This window comes from Carcharodon carcharias, chromosome 2, assembly GCF_017639515.1.
Source record: "Carcharodon carcharias isolate sCarCar2 chromosome 2, sCarCar2.pri, whole genome shotgun sequence".
In the NCBI taxonomy this organism is placed as follows: domain Eukaryota; kingdom Metazoa; phylum Chordata; class Chondrichthyes; order Lamniformes; family Lamnidae; genus Carcharodon; species Carcharodon carcharias.
The window spans coordinates 93,941,823-93,948,205 of record NC_054468.1 but is presented as its reverse complement, the minus strand read 5'-3'; positions in this window follow the sequence as shown (position 1 = coordinate 93,948,205).

Genomic DNA, 6,383 nt, shown 5'->3' with positions numbered 1-6,383 from the left:
CCATTTCCGACACTTCCCTTCCCTTCCTTGACCTCTCTGTGATAGACTGTCCACCAATACGCATTACAAGCCCACCAACTCCCACAGCTACCTCGACTACAGCTCCTGATACCTGCTTCCCGGAAGGACTCCATCCCATTCTTTCAGTTCCTTTGCCTCCATCGCATCTGTTCCAATGATGCCACTTTTCAAAACATCTCTTCTAACAGTCTTCCTCCTTCCTTAACTTAACAACCCACTGTGGTTGACAGGGCTCTCAACCATGTCCGACCCATCTCCCGCACATCTGCCCTCACACCTTTCCCTCCCCCCAGAACCATGACAGGGTCCCCTTGTCTTCACTTTTCAGCCCACCAGCCTCTGCATTTAAAGGGTCATCCTCCACCATTTCCACCAACTCCAGCATGATGCCACTACCGAATACATCTTCCCCTCAGCCCCCTGTCAGCATTCCATAGGGACCGTTTCCTCCAGGATGCCCTGGTCCATTCCTCCATCACTCCCAATTCCTCATCCCCTTCCCATGCAATCGCAGAAGGCGCAACACCTGCCCCTTTACCTCCTCCTTCCTCACAGTCCAAGGCCCTTAACACTCCTTTCAGGTGAAGCAGCACTTCACTTGTGTAAGGAACATATATTTTTATTTCTGTTGGACTGCTTTAAAGAACTCTTTTTTATTTTCTGTTTGACTGTGGATTAAGATTAAAATGGCTGCAGTTTGAAAGATATGTCAATTGGAACAGGATGAGAGATGTGTACAATGTTGCAGTCCTGGAACAGAGTGTGCCATGAAAAATAAGATGGTGCCGAAAGGAGTCCTGGACCAAAGAGGCTGCCTGGCAACAACATTTTAATTGGCTCCTGACTGCATTCACTGCTCCCAATGCAGTCTCCTCCACACTGGGGAGACCAAACGCAGAGTGGATGATCGCTTTGCGGAACACCTTTCGGTCTGTCCACAAGCATGACCCAGACCTTACTGTCGCTTGCCATTTCAACACACCATCCTGCTCTCATGTCCACATGTCTGTCCTTGGCCTGCTGCAATGTTCCAATGAAGCCCAATGCAAATTGGAGGAGCAGCACCTCATCTTCCGATTAGGCACCTTTCAGCCTTCTGAACTTAACAATGGGCAGGATTTTACCGTCAGCGATCGGGGTCACCGCGCCCCATTTAAATTTTCAGGAAGGCAGGGGCGCAGCAAAATCACCTGCACACCTGCCAACCTGTCAATGGCCAATTGAGGCAATTGACAGATCAATTAAAGTAATTAATGGACATGCCCGTCCAACCTAAAGGTTGGCGAGCAGGCCAGGAGCCCCGGCGGGAAGTAGAGAAAACACGAAACCTCATCCACAGGCGGGATGAGGTTTCATGTTGGGTTTTTAAAACTTTAATAAAGTTTTTTTGGAAATTATGAACATGTCCCAACTCATGTGACATTGTCACATGAGGGGACATGGAAGGCATTTTTTTTTCTATTTTTAATATTTTTGAAAGTAGAGGCGATCTCCCTGAGGCTGCACTTAGCCTCAGGGAGATGAGTGCGCTCTTTTGTGCGCATGTGTGAAAGAGCGCACTCTCGCTTTTAGGAATCCCCACCCCCGCCTGCACAGGAAGCGCATAGCGCTTCCGTGCAGACGTCACCCTGGGCGGGCCCTAATTGGCACCGATCGGAAGTGCGTCTGCAAGTGCCCGCCCATCAACTTCCCCCCCAACAGGGGGAAAGTTCAGCCCAATGAGTTCAACAACTTCAGACCATGAAGTCTTTCCTCTATCCTCACCCCTTTTTTAATCCCTTTTTTAAAGTTTATTTTTATTTTTATCCACTTATTTTCATTTTTATTCATTTTTTCATTGTTTTATCCTTTTTTTTAATCTCTTTTTCCCAACTACTGTCACTTTCCCCCCACCCCATCCTCAAAAGGGCCATGTGTTACTTGTTCCATGTTGTTCTTTCACAGAGTGCTTATCCTTGTTCTGCTACTAACATATTCTGTTTTCTTACCTTTATGCCACTATCAGCACCTTCTTTAGTCCTTACCACTACCATTAAATCCTTTTGTCTTTTTGTCAATGACATCTTTGTCAATCTCTCCTTAGCCCCCACCTATCGCTGGTCTTCTATCCAGCTTCAACTGCTCCAACCCCCTTAGATGCGTGATGAAATTTATACTGTTTATTTCTCTTTAGCTCTGAAGAAGGGTCATATAGACATGAAACGTTAACTCTGTTTCTGTCTCCACAGATGCTGTCAGACCTGCTGAGTTTTTCCAGCATTTTCTGTCTTCATTCCCTCAATATCTTATATGTTTCAGTAAGATCATCTCTCATTCTTCTAAACGCCAATGGGTATAGTCCCACCCTATTCAACCTTTCTTCATAAGATTGCAGGACATCCCAGAGCTAGTCACAGTCAGATAAGGATTTTTTAAGCATAGTTACTGATGTAATATAGGAAATCATGGCAGCCTAATTGAGCAAAGTCTCACAAATGGAAATGAAAATGACCAGATAATCCCATTTAGTGATGTTAGTTGAGGGATAAATGTTGACCTGGTTTCCTACTTTTCACTCTATCTTATAGGTCCACGTGGGAGGGAAAAGGTGCCTCTGGGTAAACATCTCATGTGAAAAGCTGCACCTCCAAGAGTGCAGCATTCCCTCAGTATTGAACTGCAGCATCAGCCTAGATTATGAGATTAAGGCCAGAATCTTCTGCTCGGTGTGTGGGGGCAGGCCCACATGCTGATGCGTGGTGACATCGGGCATGCGTCCCGACGTCACCGTGCATCATTCTGATCTTCCGTTCGGCGGGCACGCACCAGAGTCAGCTGTGCACCAAAGACCTGTTAAAGCCGTTAATAATCCAATGAAAGTACTTGTCAGAGCTGCCTGTCCAACCTTCAGGTTGGCGGGCAGCCGAAGAGCCCAGGCAGACTTCGCATTTTTCATGGAACCTCATCCACGGGTGGGATGAGGTTTCATGAAGGGTTTATAACTTAACTAAAAATTTTTATCAAAATTCACAAACATGTCCCAGCTCATGTGACACTGTCACATGAGGGGACATGTCTGAATAATTTTTTTAATTCTTTTATTCAATTTTTCAGGATGAAATTAATCTCCCTGAGGCAGCTCCATGCCTGAGAGAGATTTCTGCGCCCATTTGCACGCAAAAGAGCACAGGCCCCGACTCTCTCTCCTCCCCCCAGCCGCACAGGTAGCACTGAGCGCTTCCAGGTGCACATCACACTGGGCGGGCCTTAATTGGCCCACCCACATAAAATGGCGGTGCACAGCTGATCGCAGGCTGCGATCGGCTCCACACCCGTCCACACCCGCTCCAGACCAGCCCACCCAACAGGGAGAAAATTTTTCCCTAAGTCTCTGAAGAGGGGTTTGCTCTGCAAATTTCCAACCCAGGGGCAAGACACCACCACTGCTTAAACTTTTTCTTACATCCACTCGAAGAAGCAGAGGAGAGCTCAGTTTAATGAAAAAATAAATGGTGTGTATAGATATGAAATAGGTTTATACCTTACTCTAATACATTGTCTGAGGATCCTGAGTTTACATCGTGCATCGCGCCACATTTTATTTTTTATTGCACTCAGGTGATCATGCTGCAGCAGCTTTAGTGTAAATTATTGATGGTACTGCTGAAAAATATATCCATGGTGGAATCCTGTTTTTTGGAGATGCAACTGGACCCCACCTAATACTCCCAAAACCATCACACTGTGATTTCTCCTGAAGGTATTATTTGATGCTGGGATACAACTCCATGCATGCTCTAGCCCCATGCCCAAATTATCTTTCTTCCTATAGAGTATTGGCATGCTACACTGCCACAGTCAACCACATCACAACTCATCCCCTCACCCAATGTTCATACATTTGCAGCTTCCATAAGGTGTCATTGGATAACTGTTAAGAAAATATCATTTTTTCCAATATTACGGTGGGATACTGTGAAGCAGGCTTGTGCAGGCTGTGTTTATGTTTGAAGACAGTCAGGCTGCAAGGTTTAAATCATCAACGGGTTAGGTGTAAAAGCAGGCATTTTGAAGATGAACAAGCTAACATGGGATACAAGTAAATTCAGCATGAATAGGAATTTGCATTAGGAGATAAATGAGGAGTTGAATTTTAACTGTTGAATTTCAAAGAGAAATAAAAGGAAGTTTTACAACTGGCAAAGATCATAAATGAATAAAGCCAAGCTTATTTTTATTTACTAAGTTTATTTTTCCCAAAAGTAGCGGCCATAAAGAACATGAAAGATTTTTATATTCTGGGAATGGTAACTTCCAAAGAAAGTTAAGAACAATGGGTTTAACGATGAAAGAGGAAAAATATATTTAAGGAAAGATTGAAAGCTGTATAAGAGGTGTGGGCATATGATATCTTGAAGAGTGTGCTGTGCGAGGACAGACCAGTGAAGTAAGCACTGTTTGTTTGTTCCAGAAAGCAAGGCTTTGGTACAAGCCTGGGATTTCTATTGCTGAGTGAGAGGGAGAGAGGAGCCTGTGAAATACCTCCCCTATGGCAACAGTGGGTGCCTTGCAGTAATATTACTGGATTTTTTTATAGATTAAGAACCTATATGAATTGTTTCCTGGAAAAGGGTGTTTATTTGTGAGTCCAGCTAAGTAGAAATATTTTGGGAAATGTTGTAAGACTAAATTTAACTGTGTAACTGTAATTGGGTGTGTTTAATTTTCTTTTCATTTGTTAAGAAATGTTTTAATTTAATGCTTAAAATCTTCAAAAGTGGTGGTGAAATCTTTACTTCTGACTTCAGTACACATACCTCCTCATAACAAATACAAATTGTAAATTGTTGTGATAATTTGACCAAGTTTCCCTTTGGGATTTGGTCAGCCCAGCAATTACCACCAGCCACATCATAACAATAACGGTGAAGAGTGGGAAGTCTAGTTGATGTATTTCTCTCAAGAACTCCTCCTCCTTCAGGTATCATGCCTTAAGAGTGCATTGGCAACCATAGACTTCCATTGGATTGGTCCATGATTATGCTTGGCAAACTATGCAGTGGTTTGCCATTGCCTTCTGCAGTATGGCTGACCAGGAAACTCTCCCACTCTTAGCGCCTGCCATCAGACGTATTGGAAGGATTTACAGGCTGATAGTCAACCAGTTTGGCCACGTCATGAACCTACCTTCCAGGGCCATCGAGTCCTGAAGTGGGACTTGAACCCAGAGTTTCTGGCCAAGAGTTAGGGATGCTATTACAGGACCTCCCTTAGGGCCACCGAAGCTTTATTATAGCATTCCTTCTGAAACTCAGCACGGTCCAAGAATGGAACCTGAGACCTTCTGATCTGAATAATTCAGCAAAACACCACGTGGTAAACTTGCCCAGAAAGAAGTTAACAGAAAAAGAGATGTCTTCAGATAAGAAGAACCCAAGGTTATTAACCCAGAAGCAGAGTATATCAGTGCAGAGAATTTGGATCATCAATCTTAATATGCCGCTCAGAGGTCAGTGTAAAGGACACTAAATGGTTGTCTGGTGTAAAAATAATCAGTGACATTTACTGCAATTTTTTATGTGGACATTTATAGAAAGCAGTTAAAAATGTAATAAATCACACTTCCAAAATACATAATCTGACAGATTCTTAGCTGATACCTCCCCCTGGGAAAGCTCCTATATGCCATCAAACAGATGGGTCACTAAGATTGTGATGCTGTTCGCATTAACAAAATGGCTCAAAGTATATTACTCTCCAATTTACATTAAATTATCGTAATGGAATGTTTACAGGTGCAGGTGAAAGAGGAGGTGATATTGATTACATACATTGTATGGTCATCCTTCAAATGGAAACGTCCTCTACATAACACTGGTCCATAATAGGGGAAAAATATGAGGGCAATATTGCTTTATTATACAGAAAATGCCAAAATTGGGAACCCAGCAGGAACCTGTCGACCTCTGCATTTAACTCAAGTGCCTCACCAGGTTGAACAAGGCGAGAAGAGAGTGAAGATCGATAAAGCTGAACAAATGAACAGGATGGAAAACCTCTAGAAAGTGAGATATTACAACTGCTACTTTGCCTAGGTGAAATGAGGGGAGATGGTGGTGTAGTGGTAATGTCATTGGACTTGTAGTCCAGAGGGCCAGGCTAATCCTCTGGGGACAAGAATTTGAGTCTGGAATATAAAGCTAGTCTCAGTAATGGTGACCATGAAACTATCATTGATAGTCACAAAAACCCATCTGGTTTGTTAAGGTCCTTCAGGGGAAAAAAATTCTGGTCTGGCCTACACGTGACTCCATATCCACAGAATATGGTTGGTTCTTAACTGCCCTCTCAAACAGTATCACAAGCCACTCAAGCGAAATAAA